Source organism: Triticum aestivum, chromosome 7B (genome assembly GCF_018294505.1).
Source record: "Triticum aestivum cultivar Chinese Spring chromosome 7B, IWGSC CS RefSeq v2.1, whole genome shotgun sequence".
NCBI classification, from domain to species: domain Eukaryota; kingdom Viridiplantae; phylum Streptophyta; class Magnoliopsida; order Poales; family Poaceae; genus Triticum; species Triticum aestivum.
This window is the reverse complement of record NC_057813.1, coordinates 199,162,482-199,179,183: the sequence shown is the minus strand read 5'-3', so window position 1 is coordinate 199,179,183 and position 16,702 is coordinate 199,162,482. Positions and strand designations below refer to the sequence as shown.

Sequence of the window (16,702 nt, the reverse complement as noted above, 5' to 3'; positions counted from 1 at the left end):
GATTCTACAAGGACATCGACATGGCGCGGCGACGGTTCATGTGGGTGCACGACGAAGAGGTCACCAGCGGTAGATGCAAAGTAAACTGGTGGCTAGTCACGTCCCTAGTCGATCACGGCGGCCTCGGCATCCCCAACATGGAGTGGTTCGTGCGTGCATTGCGCCTCCGTTGGCTGTGGCTGGCATGGATGGACCTGGCCAGGCCATGGGTACGCTTGGAGATGCCTTTTGACGACAATGATAGAGCACTCTTTGCCTCGGCAACAACAGTGACAGTGGGCGACGGCAACAGAGCCCTCTTGTGGCACCACTCCTGTCTCGGCGAATAACCACTACGGCAAGACTACCCCGACTTGTTCGGACGCTCAACCAGGAAAAACCGCTTGGTGGTGGAGGAGATACGCGATGACAGATGGATCATGGACCTCAGGCGCGGCAACAACCTGGAAATCATCCCCCAGGTCATGTTGCTGCAGCGCCGCATCAGAGAAGCCAACTTGGCGTTGCAAGAAGGAATTGAAGACGAGATCACCTGGAAAGCCGGTGGCCACTACATGGCGAGGTCAGCGTACAACTCTCAACTCCCTTCACAACAAACTTCGACCATGAAAATTTTGGTATGGAAGATCTGGGCTCCTGGAAAGATCAAGTTCTATCTTTGGCTGCTCCACCACAACCGGCTCTGGTGCAACGACCGCCTGCAACATAGGGGCTGGGAAACTCCCTACTTCTGCCAGCTCTGCTGCCGCAACCTCGAGTCCTCTTTCCACCTGCTTTGGGAGTGCAGCACCTCGCGGGAAGTTTGGTCAAAGGCAGCCACCTTGGGAGGGTTGTGCGGCACTCTCACCAGCCTCCTAGAGCTCAAGCAAAACAACAACCACGGCGCCAAGGGAAAGAAGAGGAGTCAAGACCATGGTGGCTATGATCACCTGGCAAATCTGGCTAGAGAGAAACAGATGCACATTCAGAGGAAAGACGCCAAGTGCACTCAGCGTAATAGAAGCCTGCCGGAGAGACATCGAGCAATGGAGGCTCGCTGGAGCCCATGCCGTAGCGCCCCCTTTCGGGGAAACAATGTGAGGAGTGGGCACAGTTTTTCTATACAGTGCTGAGAGCGAGGGTCCATTATGTTCCCTCCTCCTACACCTCTGTAATTCATTATTCTCTTACTCGATCACTTGATCACAATTTTGTAACTCTCCCCTGCTAAGCCAATGAAAAGCCAGCAAGTCTGAATCTTTCAAAAAAAGAATTAACTAGGAAGGGACACGCTCCTTTACCCATCAAATTGGTTGATTCTTGACGTGCATGCCATTTTTTCTTCTCCAAATCTGCACACGATTGCCTGGTTTTTTATGTTGGATTTGCATCTGCTTGTGTTTTTGACGTGCTACTACTGACTACATGGGTGAACATACACACGGGGAAAACATATATGCATGGACACCTAAGAAAGTAAATACATAAATTATCCTTAGGCGCTGCTGATTTCGGTTTATGTGAGTGCATAAACCATCGGCGTCAAAACATAGGCATTTACTACGTCGGTCCTGGTTTATTCGTCCTCTTTGCATTTTGTGCCAAATTTTGACCTTAGTTTAATTAACAATATGTTAATGCATGTAATAAAAGAGAATATCACTAGAAGCTATGTTCAAATACGAATTCAAGAACAAATTTTTGGTGACATGCATTATTATTATTTTAGTTAAATTTATGGTCAAAATATTATGGAGACCAATAAACCAGGGTGGAGGTAGTACATGTCATAGCCACAACGTGTTTAATTGTTCTCAATAAAGTTTTTGTTCCAAATAAAGCAGAAGGCGTCATGCTTGATGTCCCTGAAGATGGTCGTGTGAAAGGTGGTACAGAGGAACGAGGTAACCATCTTATACATCCTTTTGACCCAAACAATAACGCTATGAAGAAAACTGTAACGCCCTGGATTTGATGCGCCAGGTGTCTACCAGTTATTCGTCGTCGTTGCCATGTCATTTGATTGCGTGTTGCATTTTGCCATGTCATCATGTGCATTGCATTGCATACGTGTTCGTCTCATGCATCCGAGCATTTTCCCCGTTGTCCGTTTTGCAATCCGACACTCCTATGTCCTCCGGCGTCCCCTTATTGTCTCTTTTCGTGAGCGGGTGTTAAACATTCTCGGAATGGACCGAGGTTTGCCAAGCGGCCTTGGTACACCACCGGTAGACCGTCTGTCAAGTTTCGTGCAATTTGAAGTCCGTTTGATACTCCAATGATTAACCGGGGAACCGTACAGCCTCTTTTGTGTGCAGCCCAACACCCCTCCAAAGTGGCCCTATAAACCATCCAAACCCCCTCCATCCTCTCGGTCGTTCTATCACGATCGCGTGGCCGAAAACCGCACTCCATTTGGACTCTCCTAGCTCCCTCTAGCTATAAATATGTGCCTCCCCCCGAAATTCGTGGATGAAACCCTAGCAAACCTCCCTCTCGCCGCCGGACATGTCCGCCTCCACACCGGACACGTCCGCCCGCCGCCTCGAGCCAACCAGGAACCGCCATGTGTCCCCGCCGCCGCCGTTCCCACCGCGTGCTGCCGCGGGCCCGAAGCCCATCCGGGGCCCGCCCGGGCCCGAGCCTCCGCGTCGCGGCCCGCAGGCGCCCGAGTCCCGCCGCCGATCGCCGCCTTCGTCCCCGGCTGGCGCCGGCGAGCAGCTCGTCGGCACGGACCGCGCCGTCCCCGCCGCCCGTCGCCCGGCCGCGCCCGTCCCTCCGCCGTCGGGGCCTCGCCTCCGCCGCCTGCGGTTCCCAGCGCCGCCGCCCGCCTCTCCTCCGCCCGGTGCCGCGCGCCCGCCGGCCGCCGCCCGTGTCCGCCGTCCCGCGCGAGCCCCGCCGTCATGTGGTGCCACGCCCCCTCGCCGCCTCCAGCCAGATCCGGGCCGGCGCCGCCCGGATCCGGCGCCCCCGGCCTCGCCGGCGTCCTCCCCGTCCCTCCTCGCCAGCCACCTCCTCCCGCAGCTCCGGCGAGCGAACTCCGGCGAACTCCAGATCCAGATCCGTTTTCGAGGTTGACCCCGAAAATTCCTAAGTCCCTGAGATTTGTGCATTTTGTTGCCCTGTTCAACATGCCATAACTCCTTGCATATAGTTCTGTTTCATGCATATGATATGTCAAAATGTTCATCATGAGATGCTCTTCATTTAATTCCACTAGGTGACCCATTGCGCCCATGGCGCAAAAAGCGATAGCGAGACGAGCATTCATGGAGAATGATTTAGAACCAATTTAATAGACACATAGCTCCTAACTCAAGGGATAGCATGCAAATGGAACATATACAATTCAGTACAACACAGCAGGGTCAGCTGGAACTTAGACAAAGGGACCTATACCCGATTTTAACCTGAGAGTTATTTGCATATCTATAGATAACATTTAGCATAAGATTTATAATCTTGGAGGTGATATAAATACATATTAAATTATAATCTCATAACATAACAAAAATTAGTGGTCACAATTTGGTGTTTTTAGACATAGTGCCACATCACAATATATAATAACATGGGCACCACATAACAAAAAAAATTGGGTACAAAAGATGGTGTTAACTTTATCCATGGTCCTTATAAAATTTTCTTCTTTAGCTTCGGTATGCCACTTTGCTCTGACGGGAAGTGGGGGATCTATGTGCTGGTAAATTGATAGAAAGAGAAGCAAGAAGCCCATGTTCTCCCAAATCGAGTATATCCCAGTCCTGAAAGGTGTATCCAATGACATTGACCACTCATATCTGAAATATATTAAAAGAAACCATCAGGGCCCAGGAAAAATATGCCCTCGTAAAAGTAAAAGAATGTACCAGTAAAATATATGCTCCAATAGAAGTCCTAACTTGAAAAGAAAGTTCTGATGGCCAACATACATGCCACCTTACACCGCTAGTCAGATAGAAGCAGCAAAGTTGCAGAAACTGCTAAGTAAATGACAGTCTAAATAGCAACCTGTGCAGAAGAAATAAAACACCACCAAATTACAAATTTTGAAAAATGGACATGCAATGAGCAAAAAAAATAGGGGAGTAAAATTGTAAACAGATTTATCAGTGAACCTCTATAGTTCTCAAATACATCAAATGAAGGCGGCATGCAATCAGAAATTAGAACTCTCGCTAAGAATCATTCACAACCAAAAAACTCTCAACTTGCTATCGGATTTATTTTAGATATTGAAGTGTATTGATACCTACACAAAGAAAAATGAAACAATAAGCAGGAGAAAACGATCCATGAATGACTTAGAAATGTAGTTATGAGAAATGTACCTTTAAGATGACCTGCTTTGTTGCATAATAGAAGTAGCGCATCAGCGACATCGCTGGCACCTGATATTGATCCAGAATCTGAATCAATATGCCAGAATCTGTTGTTTATAGTGTCAGTACCTCCAATTAATGGAATTACAATAGACAGTAATTGAAAAACATGTCCATCTCCTGAACTTCTTTGTTGAACCACTCTGGGACGAACACAATGTACACTCTAAGAAAACATAAAGTTTACTCTTTTGAATAAATGAGAAGACATATAATATACACACTCATGACAGGGGAAGCCTTGCGTATGTATATTCATGGTGCCATTGACAGTATGAGTCATCATCTCTTTTTGCACAGTCTGGGTGTTGGATAACTCTAAATTGCACATACAAATCAAATTTGGAAACAGTGACATAATTAGTCAAAAGTCAAAGCCATCCAAAGCATGATCATATTATGAAAATAGTTTAACAATCGATGCAAATACCGCATTATTCAGTACTGAGTTCATTCCTCTTCCAACGAAAATTAAGTATGGAAGTGAAACTACTTAAGTAAATGTTTCAACTGAGGAAAGAGCGATTTCCACTTGCCAAATCTCCATAGCAAGTAAAGAGCACATTGGAATTTTCTACAATACACACATGTACCTTTCATGACTAAGGAAATGGCACCTTTCAATAATCGATATGACAAGCTTAAGGTAGCTAATTTTTTTTATCACATTGACCGACACCTCCAGCAAAAAAACTTTTGAAAATTCCACCAAGCCGATGGTGTGCAACCGCAAATGAAAGTAAAATGGACAATGACATAGGGTAATAATACCTACGTACCTCTGTAGGTTATGCAATCTAAAGCTTGCAACACTACAAATTCATTCCATGAACCAAGAATTCAAAGCAAGCATGACATATCATTAATTAACACATGCCAATTTCAAGCCAACAGTACCTAGATCTAGTGTGGTCAGTCGCCTCTCGATCTGGCGGAGATGCATCTCAATTAGGGGCCTCCCCCAATGGTGGTGATGGTGGTAAGATCTGTCGGCACCGAGGAAGGCATGGCTTGAGGAGACTGCGTCTGCCACAGTTGATGTCATATTTGTGTCAAACCTGAAGCTGCTTTAAATTGACAACATGAGCCATCTAAATTAACAACATGCATTGAAATATAATATATCCATGAGCACCGAAACAATCCCACCCGTACTAACTTTGCAATCCATAAATTCTATCAAACAATCAGAAGATTAGGACATGATTCAAATAATCACATGAAAAGCTATATGAAGAGCTGCTAGCCCAAAAACACAACAACAAAGTCAAGTTACAAAAGGACGACATAAGTGTAAGTTGTTATGTCTATATAACCACCTTTAAATAGTCCCTAATCTAAACCATAAGACTAAAACCATAGCCTGAAATCTATTTTGAGAGAGAAACAAACAAGTTCTCCATTGTTTAGAAGCAAATCAGATTTCATTAGACTGAACACATATATCTCACCTGTGTCGGCATCTCCAACTGGGAGAGGTCACTCGAGCTATCCCCTTGTGTAGGCAGCCACCAGGGTGGGGGACTCGACCGGGAGGGGTTCCACCGGCGTCGCTACTATCCTCGTATGCATCACACCATCATCCTGTGGACTGCCTAGCAGAGGTGCCCGTGTGTGCCGCCTCCACCCTGCCTGAATGGCGGAACACCATGGCAAAACTTCAAACTGAAGATATGTTCCCAAAAATAATTATTTAGTGTTTTCCTATTTTCCAGTACTCTACACAGTCTAAGGATAATCACCTATTTGATTAGCCATGAGCTAAATTCCCGACGGAGGTTTTGCGCATGGATGAAATCAAGTCCAGTTTAGTTTGAATGATGATCTATTGGTGTGATTTTGCCATTCTGAGATAAAATGCAGGTTCAGACACTTTCATAGCACATTTAGAAACGAGGGTTGTATCACATGACATAACTTTTCAAATCTTCAAAGTGAAGAGTTCTTTATATGTAAACTTAATGAAGGTTGAAAAACTTCTGTGTCTCCCAACAGTTAAAAAAAGCTTCAGGAGTGTAGTGCAGCTACTAATTATAGCCATGCCATGTACTCCCTCCGTTCCTAAATATTTGTCTTTCTAGACATTTCAAATAGACTACCACATACGGATGTATGTAGACATATTTTAGAGTGTAGATTCATTCATTTTGCTCCGTATGTAGTCACTTATTGAAATGTCTAGAAAGACAAATATTTAGGAACGGAGGGAGTAGTATACAAGAAAATTTAGTATATAATACAGGAACAAGTATTCTACAAAAGCATATACATCAAATAGATGTAGTAGAAGGTACAACAACAGTGTCATAACTGTAGCAGAGACATAGCGTCATAAAGCATGTACTCCTAATGGACGTTCCATATTCGTCCATAGTAAATAACCCTTGTACATGGTAGAAACCAAAAGTTAGCGTCAGTGTGGTTCGTGAGAGGAGGAAGTCGGCCAGTATATTTTATATACCTACCACACCAAATCAAAGACAACATGATTTCCGTGGCAGGAGTTCCAAGTAAGAGAAAAAAATCTAATATGATATCTAACTGTACAAATACATTAGAAAACACCATCTCCAAATTAAAGTTTACCATTCCCCAAAACTGGAGGTCTCAACATCCAGAAACCACAACCCTCCTTTATTCTCTGCCAGCATGAGTTGTGCACATTACATCGGACCTGAAGAATCATACATGCAAACAATCCTTGATTTTTATAAAGTGGTCCTTGCAGCAAGGCAAAATGGCGTCTGTAATTTTGGCACAGCAGCAATTAGTGTATCTAATTTATATAAACCATGCAACAGGTGGGTCCAATAGAGTCCACTATGCAACAACATTTTTCATATAAGGTCATAACTCTGAACTGCATATGTACATGTAATGGTCTACTTAAACTAAAAAGACCGATAATTATATAGCTAGAAAACAATTGACAATAACATGAAAGATATTTGAATTAAGCATGCACACAAAGTCAAGTAGATAATGTGAAGAATCTGCAAATAATAATACTACAACAAATGATTTCCAATGGGCACCATAAGACGAAAGATAGTTTAAATTAAGCATGTGGACAGGGCGAAGGTAGCAAGTGAGGGTTGAGGTGCTACAGGAGGCCAAGTTGAGCAGCCACTTTTAATTGAACAGGCTTTGGAGTTGGCGGGCAGGTACCACCAGAATTTATGTAGTCAGTTGGCTTGTGGAAAAGGCATTTATTTCCAATCCATGTTGTGCTCCTGAGAAAAGAAAGAATGAGAGTAAGATCAAGCCAATTTCTAAACAAAGAAGCTACAATTAATAATCAGTCTGCAACTGAGAAGTATAACAATGGCATATAAATAATGTAGATCTTTATATACATAATAAATATATATAAGAAAATAAGAAATCTAAAAGCATACTCGCTAGCATTTTGTTTTGACCCATCGACTCAATAAAGCCAATTTTTTCAATGTAGATAACACAACAAATATGCATTAAGTGCAAAGCATACCCATCCCTCTTGCAACAGAACAAAAGCAAGCATTGTATATTATCTACCATATAAGAGACATGCTTGTATTCAATCAAGTGCATGACTGAACTCTTTGTAAAGATAGTGCATTGCCATCAACAGTGAGTGAAAATCATATGAGCAGCTGCACCTTGATGCCATAAGGCGAGAATAAAATAATTCTAAAGCTGCAAAATATCCACACAATCAAGAGCCTGCAAGAGTAGGTTTCACTCGATTACTTCAAAAGCCATGAATTGCTAGTACAAGTTATGTACAAATATAAAGATATTTAAATACTGTATAGGGAATGAATTGTTCCATAAATGAGAAGTGCTAGGAAAAGGAGACAGGGATATACCTCTTTTCCGACCACAAGGTGCATCAATTCATATAGTTCTCAATGTTTACACTGGTGGTACAAAATGAGTGGCATAATAGGCTTCTTCGGGTACTGAATTCAGTAAGCGTTGAGGTGAGAGAAAATCCACTTGATATGTCTATTTCTATAAGAACAAATTCTGCATCAACTTCCCATATATATTCATATTGGACCCAAAAAACAACAAATTTTAGGACGCTGGGGATTCTCACCATGTGTGCTCGCTTGCCTTCATGTGGATGCTGCACGCGTGTGGATGCTGCACGCGTGGGATGGAGGCGGGAAAAGAGGCGGAGCTGCGCAAGGCCACCAAGCGCGAAGAAGAAGAGGCCGCCATTGCTACTCCCCTCCAGATCGTGCCGTTACTCATGGCTGCCACCGCGTGGGAGATTTCAGTTCTGCCTGGGCGGCGACAAGGGTGAGAAAGAACAGGGGTTGCATCAGAGACAAGAAAAAGGAGCAACATACCTTAAACCAAGCCCTCCATAGCAGCAGCACTAGCGCAAGAATGGAAGCAACGCGGGCATAACGAAGGAGAGCGCAATCGAGGCGGATCCGCCACTCCTCTTCGCCTACCCCATCCGTCGGCCTAGATGAAAAAAATAACTTCTCTGGCCGATGATGCCCAAGAGGAGACGAATCTACCACTCCTCTCCGCCGGACTGACGAAGAGAAAGATCCGGAAGGTCGGGGTGCCGCCATGGAAGGAGAACCGCCTGCCTCTCCTTATCGACGTCACGTGGTCTGGCTTCGGGGGCAGGGGAGGAGGAGAGGAAGGGGAGGAGGAGGTGCTGGAGGCGGAGAGGATGGGGGAGGAGGAGCTGCTGAAGGCGGAGGGGACGAGGCGGCCGCGAGGAACGGGGGAAGCGGAGGCGTCGGCGGCAGCAGCACGGAGAAGTGGACCAGGGAGAGAGGGGGGAGATATTTTCATCGGAGAGAGCCAATCTAATCTCGCTGCAATCCACCCCATCCCGCCCTCGCTGCAGTCCACCACTTTTTCTCACCCAGCACACACGCCAGACACACCGTAAAATTGAGACGCGGACAAAAAGGCCCACCTGCCATCCACTCGAGCAAACAACCACAACGTGCAGAGAAACCGATGGCTGGAAATTTGACAGCGCTGTAAAACGTACCCGTTGCAATGGATCGTGCGATCCAAATTCATCGCCCGACGCAGGTGAACCAGGGAGGCGGGTTGCCTAGCGAAGTTTATAGGTTCAATTGTGCCATGCTTGTTTGAGATCATCTTGATGCCCGAATCATCGTTGCAAGAGTGCTATATGATGTTAACTGCTGTCTGTTAACAGAACTTGATGTTTTGTTATTTTTGTTACATTTTGTGTGTGCATCTTATGAGCTTGATGTCTACATGTGTTTTGAACTACATCATGCCATATTTACAAAGGTGCAATTCATGTATTGTTGTGAGTCCTGTAGTGAGTTCATCGAGCTTGTTAAGTAGGGTACTTGTTGTTACTGTTTTGCTAGGCTGAATATGTTATTTCGTGATGCTATGTAAACTTTCTACTACAAGTCATTCTGTGCATAATATGGAGACGTTCACTAAGGATCTTTTGTTCTACATGTCATGATCTACCCATCCAGGCCCCTGGTTGCATTTTTAGCTTGCCGTAGCTTGTTGTAATCTTGCTCTCAAATTGCTAAATAATATTGATGTCAGCCTGTTAACATTAAGTTCAGTTTTGCCGTGAGCTTTGCTAGTGATCCATGCAATCTATGAACTTGCTCTTGCCATGCTTAGCTTCATAAACATGTATTTTTACTGTTGGTTGCCTTGTCATGCCATGAAATGCTCTGTGGTGTGTGGTACAAGCTCATCAACATGCCTACTTATTGTTATTTCTGGCATGTTTGAATCTGTCATATCATTTGCCATGTTTACATGGGTGCCATCATATCTTCTGATCCTTTTTGGCTCATGGTCAGTAAAGGACTTTTGTTTTATGCATTTAGTAGTAGCATGCCATGCCTTTATTTGTCATGATAAGTTTTTGTAACATGTTGTTTGATAGCTCTAAACATTGCAACCTGATGTTATTTCTGCTAAGTCTGTAAACTGTTATTATATGCAATCTTGCCATGTCTTTTTGAGCATGTTCTAGTGTTTTCTGGAGATAGCTCAGTGTTCATGTTTTGTTATCTTTACCTGTACATCATGTCCATGCCTTTTGTTTTTATGTTGAGGTGTTGTAGCATGTTTTTTTGATGCTTGCAATATGCCTAATTGCTGTTTTGGACAACTTGTCCTTTAAACTTGTATAGCGTGTATGTGTTGAACCGTTGCTCCGTTTTGAGTGTGCTCTATATGAATCTTGCTTAGTTTTGCATGTAGTTTTGTGTTATCATATTGCATCCATGTTTGGGAGTGTTTGCTTGATGTTTGTATGCATTTTGCATCAATGCCATGTTTAACTTGTTTTGCTCATATCTTCTAGGCCATAGGTCTAAATTAAATGAACTTTATATGTAACTTGACTAGAATCTCGTGTAGATCATCTTGGTGCATCTTAACTTGCTGTTTAACAATTTGAACATAAGGTTTATTCAGATCTGGACCAATTTCGAATTTTGCATATGAGGACTTACCGGAATTGTTATATGTTGTTTCCGTCCTCATTTAAACTTGCTTTGATGTGTGCTATTGTATGCATCATCTCTTGCCATGAGTAGCTTCATGTAGCTTTGTCTTGCATCATACTTGGTTCAGCATCATGTCATGTATATGTGTGGTGTGTTTACCATGTTGTGTGCTTCTTCTCGATAGTTCCCGTTTCGTTGCGATCGTGAGGATTCGTTCGTCTACGCTTGGTTCGTCTTTGTGGCTTCATCTTCTTCACGGACTCGTTCTTCTTCCTTGCGGGATTTCAGGCAAGATAACCGCTACCCTGGATCTCATTACTATCATTGCTAAGCTAGTTGCTTCGTTCTATCGCTTTGCTGCGCTTCCTATCACTTGTTCTTCAAGCCTTCCCAATTTGCCATGTCAGCCTCTAACCTTTTTCACCCTTCCTAGCAAACCGTTGCTTGGCTATGTTACCGCTTTTGCTCAGCCCCTCTTGTAGCGTTGTTAGCTGCAGGTGAAGTTGAAGATTGCTCCATGGTGGACAGGATTATGTTGGGATATCACAATATCTCTTATATTCTTAATGCATCTATATACTTGGTAAAGGGTGGAAGACTCGGCCTTATGCCTGGTGTTTTGTTCCACTCTTGTCACCCTAGTTTCCGTCATACCGGTGTTATGTTCCCGGATTTTGCGTTCCTTACACGGTTGGGTGATTTATGGGACCCCCTTGACAGTTCGCTTTGAATAAAACTCCTCCAGCAAGGACCAACCTTGGTTTTACCATTTGCCTCACCTAGCCCTTTTTCCCTTGTGTTTCCGGAGCCCAAGGGTCATCTTTATTTACCCCCCCCCCCCAGCCAGTGCTCCTTCGAGTGTTGGTCCGAACTAGAGCCCTTTACAGCGCCACCTCGGGGAAACTTGAGGTCTGGTTTTTAGTTGTACGGACTGCTCATCCGGTGAGCCCTGAGAACGAGATATGTGCAGCTCCTATCAGGATTTGTCGGCACATTCGGGCGGCTTTGCTGGTCTTGTTTTACTATTGTCGAAATGTCTTGTAAACCGGGATTCCGAGTCTGATCGGGTCTTCCTGGGAGAAGGTATATCCTTCGTTGATCGTGAGAGCTTATCATGGGCTAAGTTGGGACACCCTTGTAGGGTATAAACTTTCGAAAGCCGTGTCAATGGTTATGTGGTAGATGGCAATTTGTTAATGACCGGTTGTATATAACTTGACACCAGATTCGAATTAAAATGCATCAACCGCGTGTGTAGCCATGATGGTCTCTTTTCGGCGGAGTCCGGGAAGTAAACACGGTTTTTGGGTTATGTTTGACGTAAGTAGGAGTTCAGGATCACCTCTTGATCATTGCTAGCTTCACGACCGTTCCGTTTGCTCTCTTCTCGCTCTTATTTGCGTATGTTAGCCACCATATCATGCTTAGTCGCTGCTGCAACCTCACCGCTTTACCCCTTCCTTTCCCATTAAGCTTTGCTAGTCTTGATACCCATGGTAATGGGATTGCTGAGTCCTCGTGGCTCACAGTTTACTACAACAACAGTTGCAGGTACAGGTTATGCGATGATCATGACGCGAGAGCGATGTTTGCTTGTTTTGGAGTTCTTCTTCTGCTTCTTCTTCGATCAGGGGATAGGTTCCAGGTTGGCAGCCTGGGCTAGCAGGGTGGATGTCGTTGAGTTTCTGTTTGTGTTTCATCCATTTTCGGATATTGCTCTTATGCATTGTGTTCATGTACTCTTGTGGCATTTGTATGCCTTGTATGTATCCCCATCTATTATGTAATGTTGATGTAATGATATCCACCTTGCAAAAGCGTTTCAATATGCGGTTCTATCCTTGGTGGGACCTTCGAGTCTCTTTAGGATAGTATCGCATATTGGGCGTGACAAGTTGGTATCAGAGCCTCGACCAACCCTAGGAGCCCCCTTGATTGATCATGTAGTTTGGCAGTTGTTGAGTCTAGAAGAAAACTGTTTTTGGAGTCTAGTTATATCGGATAGTAGGAATTCTTTTTACTCCTCAGCCTCTTCGTCGCTCGGGTAAGGAATCTTGACGTAGGTGTTTTGAATTACTCCTCTTCCCCTTCAAATTTTTGTTTAGGATCACGCAGTTGGTTTTTCGGTTGTTGGTTCTCTTCTCTTTTCATTCGGTGCATTTCTCGTCAAGTTGACTCGAGCCTCTTCATCTTTGCCAAGTTCAATCCTCAGTTGTTTTCTTTTCCCACCCACCCACCCTTTTCATCTCAGAGTCCGAGTCTGTAATCGAGTATCCATCCTACTCGTGCGAAGTCTTTGCTTTCTTTTCTCAATTATTCCAACCGGTGCTTTCTCTTCGAGTTGTTCGTCGATTCTACCTTCCAAGTTGCCTTTGTTTTCCCGCCCTCCCACCCCTTTTTCTTCCCGGAGCCTGAGTCTCTTTCGAGCATCAATTTCATTCATGTGGAACCTCTTCAGTCTTTCGTAAATTATCTCAACCGGTGAATTCTCGTCTTGTTTGACATTCTTCATCTCTTTATCTTCTCTGGTGGACTCAATTCATGTTTTTCGGGTTGATCATATTCTTTTTCTTGGATCAAGTGTTCCCCTTGCTCCTTTGCCTCTCGCCATTCAATCATTCCGGAGTTTGGAAGACATCTCAGAAGATTCGTCTGTGTTCCAATTAATTCGAGGTTGTCACCTCATTCAAATATTTCAATTGTTTTGGTGCATCATCTATCTGTTCAACATCCCTTTCCAATGGTGTTTTTTCTCTTTAGTGGGCCCTAACCCACAGGTCTTTTCCCAGGATCTTACCTGACTCTTCTAATTTCCCCAGAGCTATTCTCAATTCTTTTCAAAGTGTGACGTAAGAATGGATTTCATCAGTCAGATGCCATCTCCAAGATAGCTTTCAAATTCTTTTCATTGTTGGCTCAACCTCTCTACTTTTCATTCTCCCGGAGTATCTCAGTAATTTTGGTGGTGTTTCTCGTCGTCATTTGAAGACCGAAGAAGAGTTCCTCTTAAACCTTGTCCGTTCTCTCGGATATTCGTGGGTCTAGTTTCTTGTTATCCTCTTCTAATTATTCCGTTTGTCGGAAATTCCTTTTTCTCAACCATCCAGAGTATTTCAGGAGTTGATTTCTGTTTCTTTTCACCGGAGGACATCATTCCAACTATCGTTCTCTAATTATCCCGGTGCTTCATTCAAGTGCTCTTTAATCAAATCGAGTTCTTCCCATTCTCTTGCATCTAAATCCCATCAAACATATTTGTTTTTCTAATTCTTCCCGGTGATTCATCCTCTTTCGTCAGTCATTTCTGAATTCTAACGGTGGTTCTTTCAGATTCTTTTTCTTTGATTATCATTTTAATCCATTCGTTCTTTCGAAACCTACCGGTGGTTCATGAAGACCTTCTCAAGTTTTGTGCTATACCCCCCCTAATCCTTTTCAAGAAGAATAAGTAGTATGCAAAATCCATTGCTTGTCATCAAAATTTGATGAAGGATAAGCATACAATAAATCTTATTCTTATTTCATCAAAGTGATTAATCCCTTCCTTCAGAGTTTGTTCTTGATGAATAAATTCTAGTTCCAAGTGTTTTCATCTTTTCTTTCCGGAGTTCAAATTTTCCCCGGCCATTTCGTCGGAACCTCCATCTAAATCACCGCAAGGCTCATCTTATTCTTTCTTCATTCATTCTATCTCGTCATCCTTTTGTCACCAGAGTTCTTCATGGTGGTTCTTCATGATTGAAAGTGCAACTATCCCTAGGTGGTTTTGGTAATTCATAACAACATATAGCTCATTTAGCTAATGCTATTCCAAGACTATTATTTCAGGAAAGCTCAATGAATGGCATGGCATGGATTATGAAAGTGGATCCCTCAAAATACTAAGGGCAAAGGATTGGCTCAAGCTCAAAGGCTCCAGACTCTTCATTTTATATTTTAGTGATCCAAGATCACATTGAGTCTATAGGAAAAGCCAATACTATCAAGGAGGGATGAGGTGTTGCTTAATGAGCCTCTTGCTTAATGTGCTTTGTGATATGCTCCAAAAACCCTCAGCTACTTTCCCACATCCACAAATGACCTAAACCCAAAGCCAAAATCAGTCACACCGATTCTTCCAATCCGGCGCCACCGATTCCAAAAGTCATAGCCACTACCACAAGCCCTAAGCAAATCGGTCCTACCGATAGGGATCTCGGTCTCACCGAGATGGGATTGTAATCTCTCTGTTTCCCTTCGTAACGTTCCGGTCTAACCGAAGTGAGCGATCGGTCCCACTGAGATTGCAATGTAAACTCTCTGTTTCCCTTTTGTAACATTTCGGTCTCACCGAAAAGAGCAAATCGGTCCCACCGAGTTTACCTGACCAACTCTCTGGAAAGCTTATTACCAAAATCGGTTTCACCGAGTTTGTGTAATCGGTCTTACCGAGATTACGTTATGCCCTAACCCTAACCGAATCAGTCTCACCGAGTTGCATGTCAGTCCCACCGAAAATCACTAACGGTTACTAGGTTTACTAAATCGGTCCGACCGAGTCTGTTAAATCGGTCCCACCAATTTTAGTAAATTGTGTGTAACGGTTAGATTTTGTGTGGAGGCTATATATACCCCTCCACCTCCTCTTCATTCGTGTAGAGAGCCATCAGACTAAACCTACACTTCCAACTTACCATTTCTGAGAGAGAACTACCTACTCATGTGTTGAGGCCAAGATATTCCATTCCTACCATATGAATCTTGATCTCTAGCCTTTCCCAAGTTGCTTTCCACTCAAATCCTCTTTCCACCAGATCCAAATCCTATGAGAGAGAGTTGAGTGTTGGGGAGACTATCATTTGAAGCACCAGAGCAAGGAGTTCATCATCAACGCACCATTTGTTACTTCTTGGAGAGTGGTGTCTCCTAGATTGGCTAGGTGTCACTTGGGAGCCTTCGACAAGATTGTGGAGTTGAACCAAGGAGTTTGTAAGGGCAAGGAGATCGCCTACTTCATGAAGATCTACCCCTAGTGAGGCAAGTCCTTCGTGGGCGAAGGCCATGGTGGGATAGACAAGGTTGCTTCTTCGTGGACCCTTCGTGGGTGGAGCCCTCCGTGGACTCGCGCAACCGTTACCCTTCGTGGGTTGAAGTCTCCATCAACGTGGATGTACGATAGCACCACCTATCGGAACCACGCCAAAAACATCTGTGTCTCCAATTGCGTTTGAATCCTCCAAACCCTTCCCTTTAATTTCTTGCAAGTTGCATGCTTTAATTTCCGCTGCCTATATACTCTTTGCATGCTTGCTTGAATTGTGTGATGATTGCTTGACTTGTCCTAACATAGCTAAAACTGCCAAACTCTAAAATTGGGAAAAGGTTAAGTTTTTAATTGGTCAAGTAGTCTAATCACGCCCCCTCTAGACATACTTCAAGGTCCTACAATGATTTAATTCATTCTTCAAGAGTTCGTCAAGATTATTGTTGGAGAAGCGCAAGTATCTTTTCCTTATTGCCTCTCGAAGTGCAATTAATTTTCCGTATTCTTTTGAAGTGAGGTTTTGCTTTTCTTCGTTATTCCTAGATATTCAAGCAATTGGTTGTGGCATAATTTCACCTCAAGTTTTGAGTTGTTTTTGGATAAGTCCACAACAAGCTTATTCTTTTCATTGTTGATTTTCTCAACAACTCCATTCAATTCTTCCTTCTAAGTTCTTTTCATTCCACTATTTCAATTCTTCTGGAGGTTTTGTGTTGTTCCTCAAGTCAAGTATCGTTCCATCTTCTCAAGTTCATGTTCTAATCTTTCTATGTTCAGCTGGAGTTCTGTCTAAATTCTGTCATCCTTATTCTGCTTCTATCTTGTTCTAACCGGAGTGGTTT

The 16,702-nt window shown here is 43.7% G+C and overlaps 1 long non-coding RNA gene across 37 annotated transcripts; it reads right to left on the bottom strand.

The window, feature by feature from the left end:
* Positions 1-3,448: 3,448 nt before the first annotated feature.
* LOC123157260 (uncharacterized) lies at positions 3,449-9,211 on the bottom strand. 37 transcript variants are annotated; one of them, XR_006478882.1, is made up of 11 exons: positions 8,702-9,207; positions 8,446-8,635; positions 8,213-8,357; positions 8,003-8,066; positions 6,948-7,594; positions 6,673-6,744; positions 6,104-6,208; positions 5,813-6,026; positions 5,259-5,425; positions 4,311-4,408; positions 3,449-3,779 (listed from the first exon to the last, which is right to left on the bottom strand). It is a non-coding gene; the product is annotated as an uncharacterized lncRNA (long non-coding RNA). The 37 variants fall into 37 exon arrangements; XR_006478871.1 differs by adding exons at positions 3,849-3,990; positions 4,098-4,231 and having other exon boundaries at positions 5,813-7,594; positions 8,702-9,210; XR_006478865.1 differs by adding exons at positions 3,882-3,990; positions 4,098-4,231 and having other exon boundaries at positions 5,813-7,594; positions 8,702-9,210.
* Positions 9,212-16,702: the final 7,491 nt, after the last annotated feature.